Raw genomic sequence first — 14,080 nt, 5'->3', positions numbered from 1 at the left:
ATGCACTTCACATGCAAATTGTGAGCGGGTGTCCTCCTAAACCTATCAGTACTCAAATGAACACAGTGAACAACCAATCGTCGCATATTTTTAATTAGGTGTCATTTTTTTCAGCACCTTCAGAACAAGCCTGATCTCTGTAGCAAAACATGACAGTCAACTTACACAGTTCTACTGTACTGCACATCGTTTAATGCCATGTCACAGAATCAATCAGTAAGGGTGTACAGTATTTTCACTTGCACAAGTGAGCAAAATTGTCCATCAAATAAATTTTAAAGCACACACCTTAGAATGGTCTTTGGAAACTCTCCAGTAAAGTAAATCTACCTTAGCATTTTGAGTTTGCAGATATTTTCACAATGTACATTTTCTAAAATATCCACCTTCAATTTTAGGACCACTAGTTCATTGTAATGCCGGCTGTCGGGATGCCTCCTGTCAAAATACCGACAGTGGCATCCCGATGGTTGATATCCTGACAGGGGTTGGGTAAGTATACTTATCCTCCCCCCTTCTCCTCTAACCCTCCCTTCTTGTAGCCTATACCTAACCCTCCCCACCCTAGACACTAACCCTCCCTCTTAGTGCCTAAACCTTAGTCTCCCCCCTTCGTGACTAACCCCCCAGTGGTGCCTAACCCTCCATCCTAGGGGTGCCTGACTCTAACCTCCCCCCCCAAAAGAAACCTAACACTAACCCTGCTATGCTACCCTAAACCTACTCCTCCCCCCCGCGGCTAACACCTAAGGGTGCCCCAGACCTCGTTCGGGCAGACATCTTTCTGGATTCCGGCGTCGGGATTAAGATAGGCGTCGGTATTTCGACACCTATCTTAAGTCCCTTGTCAGGCTTCCCCGTCAGGATTTAGACCAGCATCATCATGGCCACCGATCTCATAACTACATCCCGATGGTATAAATGAGGGAAGAAAAAGCACATGAGAGAACAGATTCCTGCTCGTGCAACTTAGTTTACAGTAGTGTACTAGGGGCCTGATTCAGCATGGATCACAACTGCAACAAGGTACGTAGAACGATCAATGGTGCGTACTACGCGTGTGTATGCAGCGCACAACAGAGCTGTTAAGTAGTTTCTCGCATGCATAAAGTTCAGTGAGAGCCTGTGCAGGCTAATGCGGGCTATGCAGACCTTTATGTAAGCCAGAATATGCTGTTTTATGCAAGTGCACACTGATGATGACTAGTATTTATTCCATGTATGCTTTGTTTCAGCATTGTACACAAATTTTACTACCAACTTATCTTGCTCAATAACTTATTAGTATTAATACCAGTTATTTATAGAGCGCACACATATTCCGCAGCGCTTTACAGAGAGAATATCTTACCATTCACGTCAGTCCCTGGCCCAGTGGAGCTTACACTCTATATTCCCTACCATATGCTCATAAACATACACACTATGGTCAATTTTTGTTGGGAGTCAATTAACCTACCAGTATATTTTTGGAGTGTGGGAGGAAACCGAAGTACCCGGAGGAAACCCACGTAAGCACAGGGAGAATATACAAACTCCACACAGTTAGGGCTGTAGCGGGAATCGAACCCATGACCTCAGTGCTGTGAGGCAGTAACGCTAACCATTACACAGTCTGTGCTGCCCAACTGAAAAGGTGCAGAATTAAATGTTTTGCAGACCATCTTATCAATTGGAGGATATGAATTTAAGAAAAACATTCGAATGTGAATTCCTTTAAGTGAAATTTTGTTTACCATATGTTTTCACTGATTTCACTTTGAACCTGTTAGGATAGAATTACATGAGAGATAACATTTTATTTGAACAAAATACATTCATTTTTCACTAAGGGTGAATCAATCTTCAAAGAACTGAGCACTGATAAGTGATTTTAAAAATATATGCATGTTATGTCTCTCTAAAGTACATTTAAACTTTGAATAGTCCCGTAGTTCTAGTTTACTTGTTGAATTTGTTTATTTTACGTAAACTACATGATTATATTTTAACTAGTTAAGGCTGAGTTCATAAATGTAGCTATCACTATAACCAAACCTTCCAGACAGTCCTGCTTTTCGTGCACTATCCCACCCGTGGGCTGCAGGTTCTGAGGTAAGGAGGTTGGGGGCACTGTGTCACCGCCTCTGCTCAGCAGCTGTGCTGGTGAAGCTGAATTGATGCTGCGCGCACGCGTGCAGCATCCATTTAGTGCCGTAAGGAGGCTGGGGGCAGCTCAGCAGCTGATGGAGTGCAGGGCTTGCCTCAGTGTGATGTCAAAACGGGGACGTGACCCCAAAATGGCGTTCTCCATGGGGCGAGGCCTAGCAGTAATGAGTCCTCACACACTTTCCACACATGTATTCCGTGGAAGTCTGCAATGTTGGGTATGTTATAACTAATATTACTACATCACTAATGCTTAAACAAATGCCCAATGAAAAGCAAGCACAAATAGGAAGGCAAATGTTTGTTCCCCTAGTTATTGTAATGCCATTACCACAGCCCTTGAAATGCACTACATAATATAATAATCCAACTACATATTTGCAATATTTTTATGCTATGTGTAGTTTATATTATGTGACGCTTTACAGAGAAAATGTCAGTCCCAGACCCCCTAGGCAAATACATTTGCAGTGCTCCCTGTAATGCTGCTAAAAGCAGAGCACAGTGCATATGTATGCTGAGGAAGTCATCATTCCTGCAGCGCATCTTCAGGTAACAAAATTATATAACGGACATGTTTGATTTTGACTTCTACTGATGTAACAATATGTATAGACTGCAAAAGTGAGAAAGTCTAAAGATAATCACATACAGCTCTTCAGACTACTCTTACGGGGATGTAGTACAATTTACGTAAAGAAAAGTGTACATCGGTAACTGACATGGTCACGTCGGCACAGCCATGTGGTAGTAACTGCGAGAGCTTTCCCATCCTAGGGAAACCCAGATAACTAATACGTTCTTTAGTTAAGCTGTGTGGTCGCTGCCAACATGGAATTAATTATGTCTTAATTATATTTCCTGACTGCCAATCGCATTACGCCACCCAAGTCCTGGCGCCCTAAGCTGTAACCTAACCAGCCTACTGACCATGTATAACACATGGTCATTTAAACAAGCCTATTTTATTTTTACTAAATTGTATCACTAACCAAAATACATTATAAGATTTATGTTTACCACATTTTATATAAAGTATATTAACATAAATACATAATGGTGAAGTCAACATTTCTGTCAGAAAGTGGATGCGTCAAGTATCCACGAGTGCAGCATGCTTACACTTTTCTTTCAGACCATAAGCCTCCAATGCCTTTAAGCAATAAATTCAACGTTCTTCACTATAACAGAAATGTTTCCAAATTACCATCTCTAAAGTCTAGGGTGTAAACAGTCTATTCTTACAAACTTCTCACTTTTGTTACTTTATGGTTTAAATTAAACAAATGCTTAAACTTTGGCTACTGTATCAGCATTTGACAATGGGAATATGCTTTCTCCATTTGCAGACACTTTACTTCAAAACCTCATGGCAAGAGAATTGTGGCGAAGTTTGGTTTGGTGGCATATATCAGTTACATCCTAGTCTTAGTAGTTTTCCTGCACTAGAAACAACCCATAAGGGTTCACTTTCAAAAGGTCGACTTTGATAAAATTGATCAACGTCAATGTTGTGCTTGTGGGGCTAAATCACACATTTGCTAACAGATTATTTTTTATTTGTTTTTTTTTAATATTAGAAAATGTGTGATTTAGCCCAGGAAAACAACATCGATGTTGACCAATATTCATCATTTTTTAAATCTATCAAAATCGACCTTATATGCCATGGAAACAAGTTTTCCCTACTGTACCTAATATTGGAAAGAGGTAGTAATAAATGTTTCTATACTTAAACAGCATTAGAGTTTATGACCTGTTGATAATTTAAAATGTATTTTCCAATATTTCTGAAGAGAAGATAATATTTTTCTGTACATCAGTTAGCTAGTAAGACTTTATATCAGGCTATAATTTAACAGCATCGCTCATTAAAGTAGTTGGTGGATGAAAATGAGCACAGAGGTCTGCTGACAATTTGTCTTTTGTCACCCTGTCTACTGTTGAATAATGTGTTTTATGTTCTGTAGTGTCCACACCACTCCATGAATTAAAAGTAAATGGACAAGTGATCAGTAGCCCTGTGTATAAAAAGGAATGTAAGGGCATGAGGATGAAGCCTTACTAAGCAGTCCTTGGTAGATGTGTTTGCCCCTTAACAAATGTTTGACCTCCGTTCACAAAAAGTGTGTCATGAAGAATGGGCAGTGAGTCAAAGATCAAATCTCAAAAGTGATCTTTATTTCACAGAGACTCAGAGTTATCCAATACAAACAAACATAGTGCACATGAATGTAGAACTGCGTGTGTAGCTCACTAGCCATTGATTGGAAATTATGTATGGTGGATGTATATGCACTTTCGGTCGCGGGATTGAGTGTGGCAGAATGCAGTTGCAGATTTCATATAATCTATACGGTGATTTTTATTATCCATTTTTCTTGTTTCTTTGTTGTGATTGCATCAGAGGACTGTATTACTTGTCAGCCATGGTAACCAATCATCATCACATGGAAATGTTTTCAAAAACCCAAAAAACTGTTTAAATGAATGGGACGTCGTCGTAGGTAACGTGTTGTATAAGTATGTTGACTCAAAGTACAGTATGCTTAAATGAAAGAAGGTTTCCTTTTTAAAATGTCAATGCCCCTGATTTTAGCAATGTAGGCAAATCAAACCCCAAAATAGTATAGCTTTTATTCTACTTGGGAAAGTTGTAAAATGTTTGGCTGTGACTGTCATATAAGTTTCACAGCTGGCTGTAAACTGGACATACACTGACTAACGGATAGTAACCAATGCTTGAAGAGAGAACTAAATTTGCATCCACTCTCTATGTATTACAATGATTATTATAAAGACATGATTGTTATACTTAACAAATTCAAGTACTTCAAACCAAATTAAAAATAAATGATGTACATGCATATGAGCAGTAAATGGTAAAATGATCGTACTTGTTCAGCATAACCCACCATCCTTACAAAACACTTCCGGCATGGTGTCATTCTGCACCTCTGTACAGGACATCACTGGGCACATTGTAGTTCAGTGTGAGTCTTACCATACAGGCGTCTACACAATGCGATACATAGGACAGTGAAGAAATGATGAGATGAGGAAACCCAGTTGATAATACTGTCCTTTTACCATTTTGTAGTGAAACTCCTCATGTAGAGATTGGGATGGATATCCTTGCGCACAGAGGGGGTCATTCAGACCCGCTCGCGAGCGCAGGACACTCGCAAGCGGGTCGATGTTACCCCAATGCGCATGCGCAGGACGGAGGGAGCTCCGTCGTGCGCATGCGCGAGACCCGGACAGCGACAGCCAAGCTGTTGCTCCGGGTCTCGCACTAAAGGGGGCGTGCTGTCGATGGTGACTGACAGCATGCCCCCTTTGGTGGGCGTGGCTGCCAGACGGAGGCGTTCCATGGGAACGCCTACCGTCTGGGTCTGGCCCCACTGACATCACTAGTGATGTCAGTGGGAGTGATTTTGGCTCTGATAGAGCCAAAATCACTCCAGGGCTTGCGGTCACCGAGATCCTACCGCAGGGTCTCGTCGCAAGCCCAATGGACCATCTTTTTGGCTGTTCGCATATGCTGTGGGTGGTCACCTACAGCTATGCGAGCGGCAAGGAGGCCGCTCCGTTTTTAGGAAGGAGGGCACTGATTCAGAGCGAGCGCTCTGGTCAGAGCGTCCAGTTCTGAATCAGGCCCAGAGTGTGTGCTTGTGTAACTAAGGTAAGTGCTGCTGCCACGAGTGGGGATACCTGACTACCCTGGGTATATTAGAAAATTGGGTTGTGTAGCGCTCAGACCTATGGCTAAGTGGTATTGTTTCAAATGATTGGGTGATGTGTAAAGAAGAATGGACTCAAAATGTTGCAAGATAGTAGTTTACTGGTCTCAATAGACGGCAGCAGTAAACAGAATATTGGTGCTTGTACAGAGAAATGTAGCAATCATAGATATGGGTTGGTTGGCATGAACAAATATTGTAATGTTCAAAATTACACAAGTGGGGCAATCTTGGATATGCAGGGTGCAACAAAACAAAAACAAATGCAAAACAAGTCAATGTGACAATGTCCAGTAACAATGTTAGTGCGGCAAGTGTTTGCCGTAAAGTTGAAGGTGGTAGCGGGTATTATCAGTACCCGGGATGGTCTATTCCGGTATTCAGAGAGTCCAATATGTGGTTAAGCAGAGTCTATTTTCCACCTAGTGTTCTGGACATTCCAGGGCTAGGTGCGGCATCCCGCTTACCTGTCTGGTCGTCCTGGTTATGAGTGGTTGGTGCCTGGATACTTGTGGATGTGTAGCAGGGAGACGTGGGCATGGGTGGCCTGGTGTGGTTAACAGTTTAACGTCGATCTCGCACAATGGTGACCTTCAGGAGATGCTTCTTACGGCAGTTCAAGTGTAGAGTGACCATGGTGTATCGATCCTTCTTGTCTGTTATATCCAGGTAAGTTGCTGGCACAGTGTGATGAGGCAGGATTCACCAATCCTGGAGTTTTGCGGGTTGATTTCTGCTGGGTGTTGGCATAGGTGGTGCTCTCCGTTGACATTGGCTCAGACCAGTGGGTAGCACGGCCCGCTGTGGGTGTGGGTGTTAGCGCTAGCTGTGGTATAGTTTATCACTTGGTATTGAAGATGTGGATGCAACTTCAACACTTTTCTGCCCATTGCAGACCTTCCTCAGGAAGTACGAGTGGTGCGTGCCAGCCAAGAAAGGGGTTAAGAAGCCATCTAGGATTCGCTGTCAGCGTTTGATCGGCTGTCAGTTTCAGGTATCTGATTAGTTGGTGATCACTCAGGGAGTGCTTCACTGATTGGATGGTGGTTGTGGCTTAGTTATGGTTGGTTGTATTGAGTTAATCATGTACAATTAGCTGGTAGACAATGATGCTGTATCAATAGTAATGAGTTTGAGTCTTATCCTCAAGAGCAGAAGGTAATCTTGTTCATCTGAAGAACATGTACAATGGAATATTTGTGTAATGATTTGCTGTAAAGTGGTGAGAGCGCATAGAATATAGCTTTTTCATGCCCTTACAATGTATTTTATAAGGAGATCACTAACTCAGATTTTTACTGCCAGAAAATTGTATGAACCTGCAAAGCAAGATTTGGGGACATATCTAAGGGTGGTCTTTAGGGATTTCGCCCTAATAATATACAGGCATATCAAGGCCTCACAATTCCAGCAATGCAATTGAAGCATTTATTATCATGTCATGCTACTTAGTTTAGTTGTGGTATAGATCTAGATGTAAGATGGTTTCATAAGAAATATTGTCCCATTTTACAGAGCACATGTTTAGTGTCTACATATGAACAACTAGATTCTGAGTGACATTTGTTAATTGATTGCCTGACCTCACCTTTCTACAACCAGCATTTTCCAGTGATTGCCACTTCCCTCAACTAATCCCAAAACACAAAATCCCTTTGACCCTGTCACTGAACACTTGCTGCGCAGGAATGCAATACAGATTATATGAATACTATTTCTCAAGGAATTTCTGCCTTTGTTTCTCTTGCATATTTGTTAAAGGAAAATAATCCCTAAAAGAGAAATGCAGATTTTTCAAAAAAGAGAATGTGACCCTATTTTGTATTAGACCTCCACCAAGCATGAAGACTGTTGTATGACTCTCTCAGTAGGTATTGAAAGCCATACCCATCTATTGGCCAACTGACACAAGGTGATAATTAGTGAGACACCAGTGTTCTCTTGATTTTGAAGTAGTCTATGGTAGCATTCCCAACCTGTAGACACCTCCACATAACTTGTGTCTGGAATTAGCTTAGAAATAATTATTTTTTTTGGGAATGACTGAGAGCACCATCAGAGTCCTGCTGGTTGTGAAAATGGCTTTACTAATATGTATTTTATTTCCTAAATGGTGATCAGCAGCAATTAAGTTAGAAAAAGAAAAGATGTGATAATTAGACTTTGATACAGTGGAAACACAAAATGACGTGCATGTGCCAAAGAACTATTGTTAATGCTTCTGAGCACTGCAGGCAATGTTGAAATCATTACAAAGTGAAGTAAAGGCATGTGCATGAGCAGCGCAGAGCCTGTTTTGTGCAACATTTTCCCTTCAAATGCATCTTTTAATATGCGGCATGCCTATATTCTGTGTGCAACTGCGGGTGTATCAGCAGCTGTGACACTAACGTAAGATTACCCATGCAGATACATCCGCAGTCGCACACAATATAGGCATACTGCATATCGATTTAATCAGCAGAAGCTGCTTGCGCGTACTAATCCCATCACAGTGCGAATAAGACATTTTTGAATGGAAAAAGTTGCATGAAAAGAAGTTCGGCGCTACCAAGTCAAGCCACACCATGGTGCGACTAGAAGGGCTGTGTAACGCGCAATTAGGCTAAATGTATGTGGTCACATCTGTATTCACTTATATTTTTTGTTCTATCAGAGTCAAAATGCATTTAAGAACATGCAGTAAATGCTACTCCCTTGTGTACATAGAATTATTAAAGCATTTCACAGATTTCTAAGTTTGCCTACACAAACTCATACAACAGTAAATGGATATTTCATAAATCCCAAAGCCTAGGTTAGTTAGCAAAACATCTGTACTTAATCACTTTATTATTTTGTTGACATTATGACATTGTACCTAACCTAGACTACAGTAGGTATTGTTGATGGCACATTTCTAGTAGTACTGTATATACCTTTTATTACCGATCATGTTTGTGTTTTGATACTATAGTGGCAAATATTGTATGTTTTTGATCGAAGATTAGTCAATTTTAATAGTACAATAAATAATGTTCACTGCAATAGTAATTTAAGGAAAGCAATTTTTGTGGGGGATTTTGAAGATATAATACGATGTGCTTTATGGAATGAAAGTTTGTGCATTAAATACATTGATGTGACCATGTCATCTTGACTCATACTAACTTTGCAAATAATTTACCAGAACTTTTAGCTCACTGTCACATTCCTGTACACACTGTTGTTAGGCATCTACAAGTATTTTAACATGTTCAGCAAACATACAGTATGTGTTCAGCATCCATTCTAAATGTCACCAGAATGTATCCTCACACCAGTAACAGTGGGTCCTGTTTAAAGACTAGATTGGTAATAATTCATATCTGCATTTGTTAAAAGTTCGCTTTGTTTGCTACAAGTTATTTTGTTTATAAATGATGAATAGTATTGTAGAGTTTCAATGAAGATATTTGTAGCCTCCCATATACCTTTTTTCAGTTTATACACAAAGGCATTATGCCAAATAATCATCCGTTTAAAACACACCCACCAGCATGTTATATAACTATGAATGTTTCTTCTGTAATGCCATTACTTGTGATATATTTTCCAAGTGAAGGATATTAAATATTGGTTTGGGAAGTATTTCCCTATGTTACATTTGCCAGGTATTGGGTAACATTAATTATATTGCAGCGTGCTTGGCTTAGTGGCTAGCATTACTGCCTCACAGCAATGAGGTCATGTTAAATTCCCAGTCATTGTCGATCTGTGTGAAGCACCCAAAGGATTCCTTTGGGTGCTTCAGTGTCCCTTGCCCACATTCCAAAAACATACCGAAAGGTCAACCCTAATGTGTATGTGTGCCCATGTGATAGGAAATTTAGGCCCTGATTCAGAGCCGCTCGTAAGCGGCCGCTCGTTCGTTCTGACCGATGTTCGCACATCTGCGCATGCGTACGGATTTTAATACGCATGCGCGAACCAGTCAGTGCGGCTGAAAATCGTTTGTTCGCTATATAGCGAATGCCTGCTATTTTGAGTGACAGAAGGAGGCTTATGTGGGTGGTAACAGGGGAAGGTGCTTGAAAACGGGGGTGTGGAATTCGAACGCAGGCGTGCTTAAAGGTCAAAACGGGCGTTTTAAGGGAGTGTATAATTAATACAGCAGCGTCATTGACCGCGTCACTTGTTTTTTTTTTACTCAGAACTGCTCGCAAAATAGCGGTTGAAAAAAACAGCCACAAGAATAGCGAGCAGTTCATACGCTGTTCGATGTACTCGATTAATCTGATAAATAGCGGACATGACGTATGGTGCGAGCGGCAAGGGGGCGGATTTTTCAAAATTACAACCGCAAGTTTTGCTCGCTCGTTCAGACTTAGAGGCGTGAACAGACCGCAATTAGCGAACGGTTCATTTGAACAGCCATCCCTTGTTTTAGAACGAACGACCGCAAATAGCGAGCGGCTCTGAATGAGGGCCTTAGATTGTAAGCTCCACTATGGGAGGGACCCGTGAATGACTGAAATATATTTTCCGTAAAGTGCTGCATAATGTGTGCTACAAAAATCACTATTAATATTATTGCCATTACTTTACTATTAAATATCTGGTGGTAACCACAATGTATACAAAGATGTATTGCCTGCTCAGAAAAAATGTGGGTCTCTGTCTATATTCAAAGTTGGCCATCTCTATTCAGCAATACCGCTTTTAATCGCCTGTGAGAGTAGCGATCATCCCTTTCAGTGCATTTGCATCAGCCCCATCCTATCCTTTGTGCAAGGGATCCGTCTAAAACATATCTGCATATGCTCACCTCAGTTTCTCTTACCCTCAGAACGCTTAGCCTACTGTATCTGCAAATGCCCAGTTCCCACCCAGATGCAGCTCTCAGCTGCAAGTAGAGAAACATACAGCCCTGATTCACCATTGCTGTGTTGCTCAGCTACGCAACATGTTAAATGTGAACATTTTAACATCTGTCCTTGTTACAGACTTGACAGGGGCGTTTTAAGAGAGGAGGGGGCCGTGGGCACTCCTTGTGCAGGACCTCCTCCTCTCTCCCTGGTGGCTGGCAGCCGACTGACTCAGCTGGCCAGCCACCGGAGCATTAGTAGACTCCGGGCACCAGAGTGTGCCCGGAGTGTACTGTGCATGCAGAGAACGCCGGAGAGATGGCCGCGGCGGCCATTTTCTGGCATTCTGTGCATGCGCAGTAGACTCCGGGCACACTCTAGTGCCCGGAGTCTACTGCGCGTGTGCAGAACACCGGAAAATGGCCACGGCGGCCATTTTTCTGATGTTCTGAGCAGCAGTGACACCTGACGTGGGACCTCGGACAGGTAAGTTTAAATAAAATATGGGTGCACGTGTTGTGCAACAGGACTTGTAGTGCACGCAAGATAGATGTATGTGGACACATCTGTAGCGCACACATATAATGCAGTGCTTTACAGAGAATATCTGGCCATTCACTTCCACATGCGCACACACACACACTAGGGTAATTTTTTGGGAGGGCCAATTAACCTACCAGTATATTTTTTGGAGTTTGGGAAGAAACCGGAGTACCTGGAGGAAACCCACGCAAGCGCAGGGAGAATATACAAACTCAACATGGTTAGGGCCAAAGTGAGAATTGAACCCACGACCTCAGTGCTGTGAGGCAGTAATGTTAACCATTACACCGTCTGTGCTGTCAAACTTACCAAATGCCCACTCTGTGTCTCTGAGCCGACATCACAACTGGACCGGCATTTAAATGCCCAACCAGTTAAGATGTCAGTGTCGGAGTTCTCTGCAGCCAGTGTACAGGTGGTCGGTGGGTTGCCATACACACCTGCTGATGCATAGATATATCTTTAAGATATATTGGCATCGGTTGTGCTGCAGGGCAGACCTGATGTTTCTTTGTACACAGCTGCCGATGCACTTGTAAAATATTGCTTGTTGATAGAACTAGAAGGGGTTGGGTACGGGATGGCAGTGCACAGAATCCTGATGCCAACATCTCGACTGGGTTCGAATACCGACCTGTAAGGGGCATCTTTAGAGAGGAGGGGGCCCATGTGCCTTCCCCGTCCGGGGCCCCCTCTTCTCTTCCCTTGCAGCCGGCAGCCGACTGACGTGGCTAGCCGGCCACCGGAGCATTAGTAGACTCTGGGAAGTAGAGTGTGCCCGAAGTCTACTGCGCATGCACGAAACGCCAGAAAAATGGCTGCGGTGGCCATTTTGCCGGCTTTTTGTACAGTGCTGACACCAGGGGCGGGACCTCGGAGAGGTAAGTTTTAAATAATATGGGTGTGGGTGTGCGGTGCGGGACCCCCCTGGACCCGGGGGCCCGTGTGCACCGCACACCCTGCACCCATTATAGAAACGCCCCTGCGACCTGTACTGGTAAGTACCCTGCCCCTAAACCTAACCCTTCCACCCCACCTTTTAATAACTACTAAATGGTACTTCGTGATCATCTTCACCCCATGTTGTAGCATTTCTTTCTGACTTTAGAAATGTCTTCAAATATGACAATGCCCAACAGTGTAAAGAGCATGACTCTAATGTCCTACCTATGTGATGGCTGCCTCAGTTAGCAGATATGAAACCAATCAACCATTATGTGATATTCTTTAAAAATACATGAGACATGTTCCATCTTCAATCCTGCAAAATCCAGACATTAGTAAATTCAGTGCCACAGTGCACACATGCTTGCCGTAAGTGTTGGCCCAACACTGTGTAAAGTTGATGTTTCAATTTTTCCATTGAGTAACTGTAAATGTCTATATAGGCCATGCATTTCCTTTGTTGCATACTTTACGTTATAGAAGTTTGTTTCTATATATTTGTTTTTTTTTATCACCTCCCTTATAGTATGCACATGTGATGTTTTTCTTGCAGCAACGAAAACAAGATATATTCTACATGTTTAATCATGCTTCAACAAATTTCAGTGTAATTTAGGTATATGATATATAGAGACAAAGTAATGACTGTCCAAGGTCACACTGGGTGCTGGTACTAAGATTCCTAATGGTACTAAACTAGTTCTTCATCTTAATTCCACTTGACCTATGGTTACAACTGTAACCTAAGGAGTTTCTAAGATGCTATAAGTTACAATACATATAATTGAGTACATATAATACAGACTGAAAGCAAATTGGTCCTACAAAATGGAAACAGATGGAACAATTACTAAGCTTGAATTAAAATAGATTGTTTTCTAACTGTTTAAAGGTGTTTCATATAAATGGTGCCCATCTGAGTGTAAGCCTTAATGCTTAATAGACTGAAAGTAGTTACTGAAGTTTGATAAGTAAAGTCTCTTTGTTCTAGCTCTCACTGACAGTCCACATTATGCACTCAATAGTAACATTCCAATATGCAACGACTAATAACAGCATTGCATCACAATTTCTCATACTGACTACTGAAGCTTCCTGCAGGATAAGTGTTTATTTTTCACTAGAAACATTTACTGTAAATGCATAAAGTAATGTAAGGTATACATATGAGGGCTTGTACACCACGCTACCTTTCATGTACTGGTGCTACGTACCACTATAGCAGCAGTCATGGCTTGGTGAATGTAGCTTTATCAGCACTGTGAAGAGGGATCACTCCATTTTTGATATAATGACAAATGGATCATGAATTCAGCATGTCTTTTTGCCTTGCATCCGTGATCTATTTGTAACTTGCAGCGAACACAACAGGGGCATGAATAGAATCTGTGTAAAAGCAGTAAATCGTCTACATACCATGACATTTGTTTATATATCTAATCATGTATGTGGTGCTTGAAAGTGTAAACCAAATTCTAACAGCAAGCCAGTGTTGTCATTTTTTTACTGTATTTTATTTTAATTCTGAAAATGTTATTATAGTAAGCACTGGTAAAAGCAATATACTCAAATTACTTATTTCCATTGTCATTTTTTTATTCGATTTTTTTTTTCCCCTGTGCAGTTTTAGTAAGTAATAATAAATATGTTCTAATGCTGCAATTATATGATTGTAACAATATTATATTATCTATATTTAGAAAGTTGGTCTGTAGTCCATGTAATCGTTTGTTCTTTCCCAAAGTTTTCAAATGCATACTAATGACTCCAATTCCTTTACTTTAATGAAAATAAATTTTACTTAAATAAGAAAACATGGATGGAAAAATAGTGTCCTTTTATGATCAAGCAAACAGTGCAGCTCTGAGCTGCTGA

At 41.4% G+C, this 14,080-nt stretch overlaps 2 protein-coding genes across 4 annotated transcripts in view; one reads left to right on the top strand and one right to left on the bottom strand.

Moving 5' to 3' along the window:
* The window catches only part of MCPH1 (microcephalin 1), a 289,635-nt gene that overhangs the window by 158,224 nt on the left and 117,331 nt on the right, over window positions 1-14,080 (top strand). The gene's annotated exons all lie outside the window — the stretch shown is intronic.
* The window catches only part of ANGPT2 (angiopoietin 2), a 50,757-nt gene that overhangs the window by 35,168 nt on the left and 1,509 nt on the right, over window positions 1-14,080 (bottom strand). The window lies entirely within an intron of this gene.

The sequence above is a fragment of the Taudactylus pleione genome, unplaced genomic scaffold (genome assembly GCF_031769625.1).
Source record: "Taudactylus pleione unplaced genomic scaffold, aTauple2 ptg000244l, whole genome shotgun sequence".
Classification (NCBI taxonomy): Eukaryota; Metazoa; Chordata; class Amphibia; order Anura; family Myobatrachidae; genus Taudactylus; species Taudactylus pleione.
Note: the sequence above shows the minus strand (reverse complement) of the source record. Positions and strands in the feature narration are given on the sequence as shown.